Source organism: Plodia interpunctella, chromosome 7 (genome assembly GCF_027563975.2).
Source record: "Plodia interpunctella isolate USDA-ARS_2022_Savannah chromosome 7, ilPloInte3.2, whole genome shotgun sequence".
Taxonomy (NCBI): domain Eukaryota; kingdom Metazoa; phylum Arthropoda; class Insecta; order Lepidoptera; family Pyralidae; genus Plodia; species Plodia interpunctella.
This window is the reverse complement of record NC_071300.1, coordinates 10,983,997-10,997,028: the sequence shown is the minus strand read 5'-3', so window position 1 is coordinate 10,997,028 and position 13,032 is coordinate 10,983,997. Positions and strand designations below refer to the sequence as shown.

The following is a 13,032-nucleotide window of genomic DNA, read 5'->3' as shown; positions in this document are numbered from 1 at the left end:
AATTGGTATATTCTTCTCTAGCACAGTCAATGGTGACTACCACTAGCTGCTTTAAATTTTTGCTTGTTTGTATGCTTATCTAATATGCTGATAACTGTAGAAAGTCTTCTCTTAAAATTAGAGTTTTATACTTTGAAAATCATTATCAAATCCTAATCTAATACGAAAACTAAAAAATAACCATTGTATTTGTAGAGTACACAGACATTCAATGCTCTTTTAAAGTATCTGTAAAGTTACAATTTAATTCGTTTATTGATAAGATGCTAAACGTTTTTGATCATTGCTTTTGTGATAGAAATAAATAGTGAGTACGCGAAGCTAGGAGTCAGCAATTGACTCCGCTTAACGCAGCTCACCTTTTAATGACGCTCGGCGGAGTACCTTCCCAGAACCGTTGGTCACTCCATCAGACCGTAATATCAATTACAGAGTATTGAAGGCAATTTACTGTCATGTAACAATATGTTTTCGAGTTTTTTTTTTGTAAAAGCTTTGAGCGTTTTTAATTCAAATAGTGAAAAATTATATCCTGTATGATATAAATAAAAAAAGGCATATTAAGAAGATATTACAATGAATTAATTTTAAAACTGCATCAATGTCAATGTGCAATCAAATCATACTCACCTCTCCAGTCCGGCCAGTCTCCCAATACCTACAAGATAAAGTGCCAGAGTTTTCAATACATCAAATATAAAAATTATCGAGTGTTTAGATGCTGTAAAACTTCACTATTTGTACTTGTAAAACTCAAGGTGATTATCCTCTTACATGAAATGGAATCGTTTTGTATGCTGCAAGTGGTGTCGTCGACTCGACGTATGCTACTCGCTTGTTTTGCAGGAAAGTGCAGTGCATTGCATATGTAATGTGGTGCGTCAACCTTAGTTTCTACATGCTTTTATTGACACTTCAAGTCAATTTCCGAGGTTTTTCTACATCTATAATTCGAATAACGCTTTTCTTGACTAATCTAAATATTTATGTGACAACATTTATTATAGAATGATATACAATATCATAATGATGCCTTCAAAGTTACATGAATTACCAGAGCGAGCAGAGTTACATGAGTTATCTGAAAACATTTAAAGAACCCGTTACCGTAAATATAACAAATTTTATATTCAACAAGTTTGAAATTAAGTCAAGTAACATAAGTTGACATAAACCTAAGTTTGTGCAAGACAGATTACCCCGAATCGTTTCAGGACCACAGCATAATTACTTTAAACAGTGGTCATATATTATCTGCTGGACTGGAAGTAGGTCTAGATGACCGCGAGCACAGATTATACACTGTGCTAGCCCAGGACAGATAATTATCTGAGGCTGTGCTGGGCTGCTGGCCCTTCGCGCGACATACATCACGCGCTCTGACTGATAACCGTCTTTAGTGACCGCTCATGGCAAGTCAAAAGATGTAGCGGATATGAGCTTGATATAAGGATAATTATGTAAAACCAAAGTGAAGAAAAAGTTAAGAAAGACCAAATAAACATGGATTTAATGTATCACTAAAGGAGTGATGTCAGAACAGAGTAAAGACGACTTTTTTAACTTGAAATTGTAAGTCATTGATAGATTAAAATATAGAAAGAGGAGTTTTGTATACGGGTTATACGGGTCAAGCACATAAAGATGCTCAATAATTATTGGGAATACTTTATATGGTTTCAAGTTATATACAACTACATGGCTTACTTGTCTATCTTGGCTGTCTACCAAAATGCAGCGTAGGTACCCTGGATAATGGTAAATATGACAGTAGAAGAATTAAATAATTTTTATTGGCACAAAAATCGACGCTCTCGCTTCAAGTTGTGCCACGATGCCTAAGGGCGAAGGGCGGTGGAAAAAGGCCCTCTTTACCTTCCACTAAAACTAGTAAATAGTGGGATTAACTCAGCGTATAAATCAAGTGGGACGTGGACCAACTTCAGACAGATTGTATCTCCGGAGATTGGACCTGGAGGTACGTCGGACTGATAAAAGTTTGCCTATTAGTGTCACGCAGAAATATGCATCGGTTGATGATAACTCTTCATCAATTCTGGAAAGATCCAACCAAGTTATTTTTAAATCAAAATCTACTAATATCTCTGCCTTTCCCACAGAAAACTAATGTGAAAATATGTTTTTTTTAATATATGGTGAAAATATATAAATGTATGTATAGGAGTGTTTATTGAAATTAGGTCTTGTGTTTAAGTAGGTCTATCAGTTTATCTAAACTGAAAATTTTCTAACAAGTTAATAGTTCAAATATAAAATCAAAGCATTATTTTCATTCCCACCACAATCAATTTAAAAAAATATATCCCATTCTTTGGAACAATCCGGAACAAATTGTAAGGGTCCTCACGGCACAATTAAAGCAGATCGCTTTCGTCTAAGAAGGTGATTCCTATTATTTTTCCGGCGTCCCTCCTTGCCTTGCCTTGCCCTTAGAGTAAGGAATTTCCTTATGAAGAGCGTGTGCAACTAAGACGGAAAAAGTTACAAGTTCTCAAGGCTTTGTGAAGGAATGTTCACAAGGTTGGGTCTCTATCTACCTATATAAGCATAAAAAATTAAGCCATAATGTAACTCAGCATACTGTACTATGGCATAATGATTTTTAAGCATAACGTTCTTACGCATAACATTTTGAACCATACCCGTATCCCAAAAATCAATTATGCCTTAGACCTATTATGGCAAAATATTGTGTTATGCCAAAGAACAATAGGAGAAAATAGTTTATGCGATAAAAGGTGGCCCCCCAAGGCTATGTAAAACGAAAATGTTAAAATAATGATTAATTACATACATACACGAAAAACATAGGTCAGTAGTAGAGTTTTTGTGTCATGTTATGTCAACCAATTATTGATTTCGACCAACTCATTTATTTTGAATGCTGAGTTGAGCCGCGAGCTCTATAATTTCATGATCATTCTAACCCGCTCGTTAATTAGGAGCATTTTATTATGGCCAATTTGTTGGAATACCTGGCAGATTGCCTTCTCGTAAGGCGATTCGTTCAGTTTTTCCCCAAGGGGAGAAATTTCATTTTTTGATGGAAGTGTTGGTGTCAGGTAATTTGCGTGGCGGAAATTTGGATTGCCTTCTTTTGTGTCTGCGTTTGAGAAATAACCGCATTTGTTAGCGTCATTCCGCCGTCGGAATTAAGTGTCGGTTTCTAATTTTTTTAAAAGAAATATGATCGTGGATGCGGATTTATTTAGAAGGAATGTGTTGGGTTAACAGTTTTTGATCTTATATTTGTAAAAGTAAACAGACTACCCCATTCTACCTATATCCTTTAATCGAAAGAGTAAAAAATATTTGATCAGTTCTATTAGATGTTTGAAACAGAATGTATACCAACTAGTAAATAATCTCGATTTAATATATCCAGCTAATATTAGCTGACTAATTTCAGAAGTACTTATAGAATACAGAAGAAATGAGAAGTTATCTATTTTTAAATAAAGCTAAATTTTAGGAGTTAAAGAGCATCAATTCGTTTCAATGACGCGTTCGTGTAACTCATAATTACTGTAACAGAAATGACTAGCCCGTAGATTAGACCGCTGGTAATATAAACTGAGACAAATAGGTGAGTCAGTGTCGCAGAGCTTAGAAATATTTATGATTTTAGTTACGATACTTTATTGTGACCAGATTTTTCTTATAGTAATACTTCCATTTGAAAAAATCACAATGAGACTTATTTTAAAATTTCTCGCTCATTGAGCCATGGTGTCAAAAACTATTTCAAGATATATAGAATTATTTTTATTTGCGGATACGGTTACTATTAAGATACGGTTTAGACTGGTGATTGTTAGGACTATAAATCTATTGATATGAGAAAAAATCTGTAAATCCTCTTTTCACCAACGAAAAATAACATTAGCGTATTTTTCCAATAAACGACTACTACGCTCTGATAGACTTGGAATAAATATAAACATTCAAACTCTAGTGCTAGTTTGACTTGAAATATTTCGACCTCAGTCTCGTCACGTCTAGTCTGTCGTACCTCTTTGGCATATCTTTGGTGTTCTACCAATAGAGACAGCATGCGTTCCCACGTCTGCGTGCGCGCAATTGGCCGAATTGACCGGTATGCGACGCCGCCGTTGTTGACCCGCCCGCTGGTTAATTGTCCTCCACCTCATCATAGCGAATGCTATGGAGCGGCGATTGCTAGTTGTTTGTGATTAATGTTTGGCACTGTTTTGATAAGTCAGAAAAGTCAAGAAAAACAATGATGTTGATTAGAGCTGTAGCAGTGGCTATAAAGTCCAGGTTCTTCTGTAACGTTCTTCGGTCTTAGAATGAGAGGAGATGTTGTAAAAGCTAATTCTAGTGACTAGATACGCTTGATGTTTCCATTGCAAATATACAAAAGTTTATTATAAATGTAATTATCTAAGATTATGTAGAAAAAACAAATAAAAGTATTCGCATCAACCAACCTTCTCTACTATAGATATATTCCCCATGTTTTATCATGTACAAATTATTTTTAACTCACCTTACAAAATGTCATAAGAATCAAGATGAGGAACCTTGCAAACAGAGCGGACGAATGCAATTTACCATAATATTGCAAATGAATCCTCATTAGCTTCACTACAAATTTCTTCAACATTCTTAGTTGCTTCTCCACAGCACTACAGTCCATCGTAGATGGAGTGGCGTGTCATCGCGACTCGTGTGTGACTCACTTCAATCAACACACGGTGCCGGTCCGTCCATTAACTGGGCTCGGGTCGCTCAAATGGGTTAATCGGCTCCTCGTGTAACAAGTCATCATTAAAATCAAGCTTCAGAAACATTTAAAACTGTAATGTTTGTACCATCTAACAACCTATGTTTGTGTTATTTATTGTTATTCTCTTCCATAATCATTAGAAAATGAAGTTGTATCAAAAAGAACGTGTTCTTACATATCATGGAAAATTAAATATTTAAATGCTACTCCAAACTACTCTAAAATTACTGAGACGCAGTAGCTTTCTAGTTCTACCTTTTATTCTCCCTTCCATCTGTATCATTCATGAGAGATCAGTACAGCATCACAGTACTACCATTATTTTTCTTCCAAATATAGAGCCAAAAGTAGGTACATTACATTTTACACGGTCCAAAATAATCCAATGTCACCAATATCCACGCTTTTACTTTCCAGTATTAATTTGTTGGATATTGGATTTGTGCAGATATTATAACTGGTGCAAATATTTTAATTTAGTAATAGCTGGTTATTTTATCGAAATGTATATTCTGTAAATTTATATAATTAATATTGCTAAAAGCACGAGGCTGTGATTTAAAAGACCACTTCTTATGATCGCTCGCATTAGCAGACTGATACCATGTAGCGCAGTGCGTGTATTGACACATCTTAGAACACTTTTAATTGAAACTGAAGTAACTGACACTCGCACGCTATGCGCCGGCGCCGGACGTCGCTCGCCACTCCACCATCAATTAGATAAAGTGGCTGCCATCAACAAGCACACGTGTACTATATTGCGTGTGAAAGACCTCGTCAATTGGTATCGATATTGTGATTTTTTTACATCTCTAAAATACAGGCCACTAGACTTAAGACATCTAGTTAGAAATTAGTACTTCACACTTTACTTTTATCAGTTATCAAAATTGACCGCTAAAGCTTGATGCAATATTTGGTCTTACTGACAGAAAAATAAGTCAAAACAGTAATTTAATTAGAAAATAGATTTTTGTTCCCCTCATCAGAATCTGTCCAATTCCAATGTTGCTGAATACCTGCAAAAAGTATTTAAAATAAAGAATATGGAGGGGCTCCTCCTTATTATTTATTTTTATTCTTTATTTTAAAGAAATAAATGCAAGTGACTGATTACACATGTCGCTCGGTAATTAAAAGTGCGCACCGCCAATAAAAGGAGAGTGCGGACTGTGGAGCCAACAGATGCGACCCGTTCTCACGATGAACACAGATTACTGGAATGTCACAGATGAGACATTCTCTTGATGTTTCAACAGAATGCCAGTGTAAGTGTTAACAATTGAATTATGAAAGATTTGTTTTTTATTGTGATTTTTCTACTATGGCCGTTCAAAGCTGACGTGGGTTTAGGAAAGTTATTGCTTGATTATACTAAACACATTGTATTTTTAAATCGAACGTGGAACATCGAATTCGTTGTGTTAAAGTCGAATTAGTGATAAGTGGTTGTAAATTGGTTGATCACTAAAAGAACTTCAAAATTTTGTGTCAATAATTGTTTTGTATCATTTTTTACTCTATAATCCACTTTTTTCAGCAACCGCTTATTATAAATGTAATCCATTCCATCGCATTCCCATAGGTGACCTACCTATGCACCTTCTATAATTTTCCCAGTGTTTAGTACATCGTCGGTGTATCGAGGTCACATGTGGCCTGTGAATCCTGTGATTCAGATCCCCTCACCTCATGCGGAGGTGCCGCCATCTGTGATATCATTGATTACTTTATCATATTATATTCAAATACCACATGTGGGTTTGTTTAATTTCTGATGATATAGTGTTGTATATGTTTGGGTTTGGTAGAAACCAAAGAAATCTTGACCTTTGTCATACATATTCTCAGTTAAATGGTATGTCGCAAATTCCAAAATATTCTTGAAATTTTGACTTGTGACCACTTTTCAAGATCATTAAAAATATGTATTGCTATTTTGAACCATTCTAATTGTGATAAGACGTTTGCCCAGCTGACTCTTGAAGAGTATATAGAGAGAAATCTTAATATGAATAATGAATTTGGAAATTGTTTTCTTTTAAAATTATTGATTAATATTAGTAAGAGTACAGCAAGCAGCAATAGCAAGGTCTCACTGTAACCTTTTATTTTGAATAAATGAAACATTTAAACATTTAATTTTTAAAAAAATTAAACAAATATTACATCTAAAGTAATACCATGTAATCCATTCCTACGAATACAATACAATAAATAAATGATAACAACATATATAATACCAAAAAACCTATGACAGTTAGCATGTAACTCTATTGTAATATAGTCTGGTTTACCTTGCTATAAATAAATAATGCCATTTCATGAATCCCTACTTTATATATAGAATAAAGTAGAGACATCTCTGTTTTTAATTCCTGAACCGGTGTTAGAATAATCAAAACGTCCACATGTCGTCTATATCTACGTCTTAAATTCGAATCTTACTCATACCTGCATATATTAAATTCGAATGTTACGCATGCAAGACTGGTCTATGTTCCAGTTCATAGACCAGTCTCGGATCTTATACTTCGTAGTTCTAACAGACAGATAAATCTGCACTTAAATTGATGCATGTTGATTTTCACCCAGTGAAATGGTGAAGGCAATGGCAATTTAATCCATCAACATGGCTAAGAATATTTCTGTTTTTATTTCGGTTCAAGTGATGTTATGAACAAGAGAATAGCTGTTAAATATGAAACTGAAGAATTTATTATTCAACATTTAGTCATCAAATATAACAAGCGTAAATCATATCAATTTTGTTCATATGAGTAACAACGAATACTTTACAAAGGTGTAAAGTACTTTAAGTGATGCATTGTTTATTATTGAATTCACTAGATATCCTGCGGTTGCAGTTAATATAGCAATTATGATTCCGTTGAGTCAATCCTGAGCTTCCTACCTATCAGCTTGTTGTTGTAATTATAGTATTTTTGCATTAATCATCTGTGTTTCTAATTTGTACTTAGCGATAAGTTTCTGTCTGTTTAGGCTCTGCTCCCGTAGAATTTGTGGCATAAATGGTATCTAATGTACTATTTTCGGGTTTACTTCTATTCTATTATATACTGATTATCCTCTGTCCGTTATTTTAATTTTGCTTGAAGGAAACTCAGCCATCCAAATGTCGTTCAAAACTATCGTGTTTATAAACCTACCGCAAGTTGCAAGAACTATAGAGAGAACTTCCAATTCTATCGCCCTGTATCAAAATTCATGGGTTTAATTGTCAGATGGTGACTTCGCTGACCATAAAGCTAGTTAATTTCTTAGTACAAAAAGACTCCATAAATAATCAAATGAGTCAAACCGGTGAGACACGCGTCACTCAGGCGCCACTTGGACATCGGTGACACTATCCCGACTCCACAATAGAACCTCTGTTCTGTTGGCTGATGTCACGCTCAGCTTTTACTACTGACTAGGTGTCAATTACCTCATTGAAGAGTATTAAACACAGCCGTTCCTGAAAGCTGCCTCTGTCTCGTGGTTGAGTGTTTTCTTCCCAATTTAAAATAGTTAATACTATGTTATGTAATGACTTGGTCCTTAATTTCTTTGCTACTTACAAAAAAAAAACACTTGCTATACATCATTGGTACCTTAGTGTTTGTAATACGTGCTTAGAGTCAGTTTTGTAGTGTTTATAGATTCAAGTATGACTATGTATAAATAAATGTCAAATATCGGTATTCAATTAAAACTAAGAATATTTCAAGGAATGAGCTGGCTAAACTGAAATTTAAAAACGGTTCACGGTTTTGCAATATATTCATATTACACATTATGTATTTACTTCTTGGAATAATCCTACATACAAATTCAGAGATGACAAGAATTTCCTATACAAAAATAACTACAATAAAATAAGCAGTTGTACAATAATGTGCTATAGCAAGACAAAAAGTCCATAGCTAAGTGACCTTTCTGCACGTTAGCACAAAAACCATACAAAAGCAATGATTTTCAGTTATTGCCGTCAATGTAGTTGCGAGCTCTTCTTAATACGCTAGTGCGTTTGCAATGACCAGTATACCACAACACTCCTGTTTTCTAACTCCATAGTAATTCGTAGTCTGTGTTTGATCTTTCGCTTTTACAACAGTATTACAAGCGTCTTTGTTTGTCCACGCCTCGCAGAAGCAATTCTTCAATTGTTCCAATAAATCGTTAGTAATCCGGCACCCACTTCACTGCCCACCGGTGGGCGAGTAGTGGGCGACGGACATATGATGATAGCCTTGATTTATTAGCTGACGGGTAATAGAACAACATGACTGACAATTTAGATCTTCATTTTTGTTTAAAATCTAAATATAAACATCAATAATCTGATCATAAATATGAAATTATACTACAGAACTCTTCGAAAAACATATTATTATACAGCCCGTCCCGGCTTCGCTCGGTTAGAAAACTTACTCAGAAATCAATTGGTGAAAAACGAATGAAAATCTGTGCAGTAGATTTTGAGTTCATCAAGATAATTATAATAATAAAATTAAAAATTTAATAAATCATCCGCTGGAAAAGAGCTGACGATTTCCACGGCAGAACGCACGATTTCCAAATACAGCTAAGAACACTTTAGATTACATATAATTCAATACAATTTAAATTCTTTATTTCAGGCAGAGTCCATATGATGTTAGTAACAATATTAACTTACACTAGTGTTAGTAAAAACAAACAAAAATATATTACACAGCATGAGGCCGCAACCACCGCTGAACCAAAAGGGTATCCTATCGGTCAACAAATACTTTCAGGATAATGTTGGAGCCGCCACGCAGTCGTGCCATCATGGAGGCACACCGTTTTCTGATAACGGCTGAGAAACCATAATATAAAAAACAACTAGATCAAATTGGTTCAGTCCTTCGGTTGCTTCTAGACCATGAACAGACATAACTCTACTCCTTCTATAGGTTAAAAAATCATGATGTGTAAAATTAATTATATCTGAAGAAACGTTGCTTGCACCCCAAGGTAGCTCCTATGACCGTCCACCCGTGCATAACCGGCCATTCATTGGGATTAATTAAATTCTAGATACACCCCCCCCTACCCCACCCCCCGTTTCCCCCAAAGTAACCTGCAACACTGCTAAGATATTGTTCGCAACAATATACTGACCGCTGAGGAATACCGCTCGTTGGCTCAAGTTTCGCCTTTGGACGTGTATTAAGTTTTGCTTAGTTTGATTGTAGGGGATTTCCTCCTCATTGATTGGATTACTCCTGGCTTGTTGGAAAATGATCGTGTTAAAGTGTAATAGTTAAAATGTATTTAAATATCTCCTATGATGGCACAAATTTTGTATCTGCTTACATACATCATTATTAATATTTGTAAAAGTATTTTATTTAAAATTTGGAATTATATTTAAAGTTGCAGTACAAATCACTAAACAAAACAAAGCACGTATTATTTGCTGATAACAGAAAATAACATGCAGCGAGGTGAGTGTACGACGTAACCTGAATTGCAGCGCGATATATAAGAACGGCATACAAAAATAGAGCCCTATGAAGCCTCAGCAGTGAACGGAAAGAGGCTGAAACCGTGATGGATAGAATATCTATCTATCGATATTATTAGCTTTTGATAAGCTTTTATGCGTTCTCTAACGAGTCAACCAGCAACAGCACTGGATTTAAATGCTAGAACTATTTATAGAATTCATTCCTAACCGACATTCTGTTCCGAACTTAAGAAACTTGTCACTAAATGTAACTGCGATGTATTTCCAATGGATCCGGAATTAGACCGAGATGGAGGCCGCTAAGAAAACCAGGCGAAGTTTAATTGAACAGAATTGTCCCAATAGTTGCTGAGTTAACCCGTGTCCAACCGTGTGGGTACAACAGACCACGAGCGACGAAGTTGTAGATGTGGCATTACAATAAGCAACTACAGCGACGGAACTACTCAAAGTGTAATCTTCGTGGCAATATTTAGATTTCTAACATTCTAGTTGTCGAATAGAACATTTTAGTAATTGTTAGACTATAGATATTAATGCCATATGGCATTATTGTTAACTTTTTAAGTTGTGCGATAAAGTTTGACAAATAAATAGACAATACTATTGGCGGTTGCAAATTTGGATGACAATGTTCTGTGGCAACAAAAATGTCTGTCGTATGTCCCATCTGATCCGCTTCGTATCTCCTCAAATAAGATTCGAAGTAGAGACCGCGGAGTGTGCGCCGGAAATAGACGTGTTACTTAAACTTGCCGATGCTCATTCTGTCTTCAGCTAGTACGCACTGTACATTTACACGCTGCGTTAATTATAAATATATTTACTAACTATGTTACTTCATTTAAAAAATAAAACAACAAACGAGAATTTGTCATGTATAATTCTAAAGGCAGACAAATATTTTGCTATTCCTTATGCCGGCTCTACACTATCGTTGAACTCAGATTCCGACGCGAATTTACGAACATTGTGTAGTTTGTAGGAGTGTTTTTATTTACCTCATTGAAAAACCAGCAATGTATGCCGAATTCGGTGCATTGCACCTTAATTAATTTCAAATCTCGAATCTAACTTAGGAGATTCGAGATTTGAAATCAATCATGAACTTATCATCAAAAGAATTAGAATTTTATTTAAAAAAATATTTCCTAGAAACGACGTACATTTTGTAGTAGTTAGGTCTCGTATATCGTAGCTAGTGCGTGCACCGGTCAAAGGGCAAACAAAGTCACAGTTTCCTTAGAGTTCGCAACTCCCCTCTATTTGCGTACTAATCCGATCGCTCGCAAACAGCATCGATTCAGGCATTAGTACGATGTATCGAGCAGTAATCGAGTTATACAGCGTCTGAGAAGGTACGGAAACTTGCATGTTCGATGAATTGAGTTGATGACTACGGTTAAACTTGAGACTTTGTTTAAGTGATTAGTTTAACCGTACCTATAATATTCAATTAGACATTAGTGTTGAGTATTCTCAGTTGCTTCTTTTCATTTAGTTATACCTAGTAAGCAATATGTGATAAAAAGTCAGTCAACAAAAAAGACGAGACGCGTGAGTCAAACTTCATGTTAAGTCGGCGATCGATACATATAACCTATCCTTTTTTAATGAATCATTACTTTAGTATATCTATCTATAAGTACTATAAATATCTCTTGAAGCAATGGTGGTGTAGTGGTTTAAAAGGAACACCTGTGGATCGAAAGGTGCCAGGTTAGAATCCTACTCGTGCCACATGAGTTTGTATACCAATCTGACTCATGTACAGTAGTTTTCATCGACCACTACTTGCTTTCGGTGAAGGAAAACATCGTCAGGAAACCTGCACACTGGTTGATTTATCAACCATCCTTTAAACACATAATGGAGAAGGCAATGGCAATCCACTCCTGTTAATTATATTATTAGTTTAGTATTAAAGTGCCGAGAAAGTGATTGCGTATCATTTCACGTAATGACCACTCACCTCAGCAATGAGGAATACGGCTATGAAGAAAATAATTACAATATTTTTAGTTTTATATTTCTTAACAAAATTACGGGTGTATATTACGAAAAGCTGGTCAGCGAATTACCGGGCTTCTTCTGGATTGGAAGAAAAATACATTTTACACACAATTCAACAGTAACCAACACCAACCTCGCCAGTTGCTTATATTAAACCGGACAAATGTTAATGTTTGCCCGGGATTTGTCGATTACTGTCGGTAAGCATTACCCCCCGACCCCACCGGGCAGTGGGGGTGTCCACTCCGTTTACCTAAGACGCCGCGACTTTAAACACCTCATACAATTGCCGACCCCTGACTTTGGGTCGCCACTTTAAGTCCTGTACAAAGAGTGTACAGAGTGATAGAAAATTATGTTTTAAAAATATAATATTTCACTTCTTTTAGCACATTTGCTAAATTAACTTTAATATAATATGTTATTATTTATATGTTAAGATCCATTGATCTTACCAAACAGTAAATATATGATAAAAAGCTAATGAAAGCGATACCGTTTATTAGGTAGCTACTCGTATACGAAGTGACTTTAACTATACTATAGTTAAAGTCTTCAAACATAATATACTGAATACAGGTTTACGTAAATCTTTGCACTTACTGATTCTATCATGAAATTACTATTAAATAATTCATCTCATAATTTCATTCGAAATTTGGTCTCAAGTCCAAACTTCAAAACTTGATTTGGACTTCCCAACCAGACTTAAAAGTTGATCCTCGTAAACAACACGTAGTAGGTCCAA

General features: G+C 35.3%; 1 protein-coding gene across 3 annotated transcripts in view; it reads left to right on the top strand.

The window, feature by feature from the left end:
* LOC128671190 (uncharacterized) overlaps positions 1–13,032 on the top strand; it is a 476,937-nt gene that overhangs the window by 71,954 nt on the left and 391,951 nt on the right. The window lies entirely within an intron of this gene.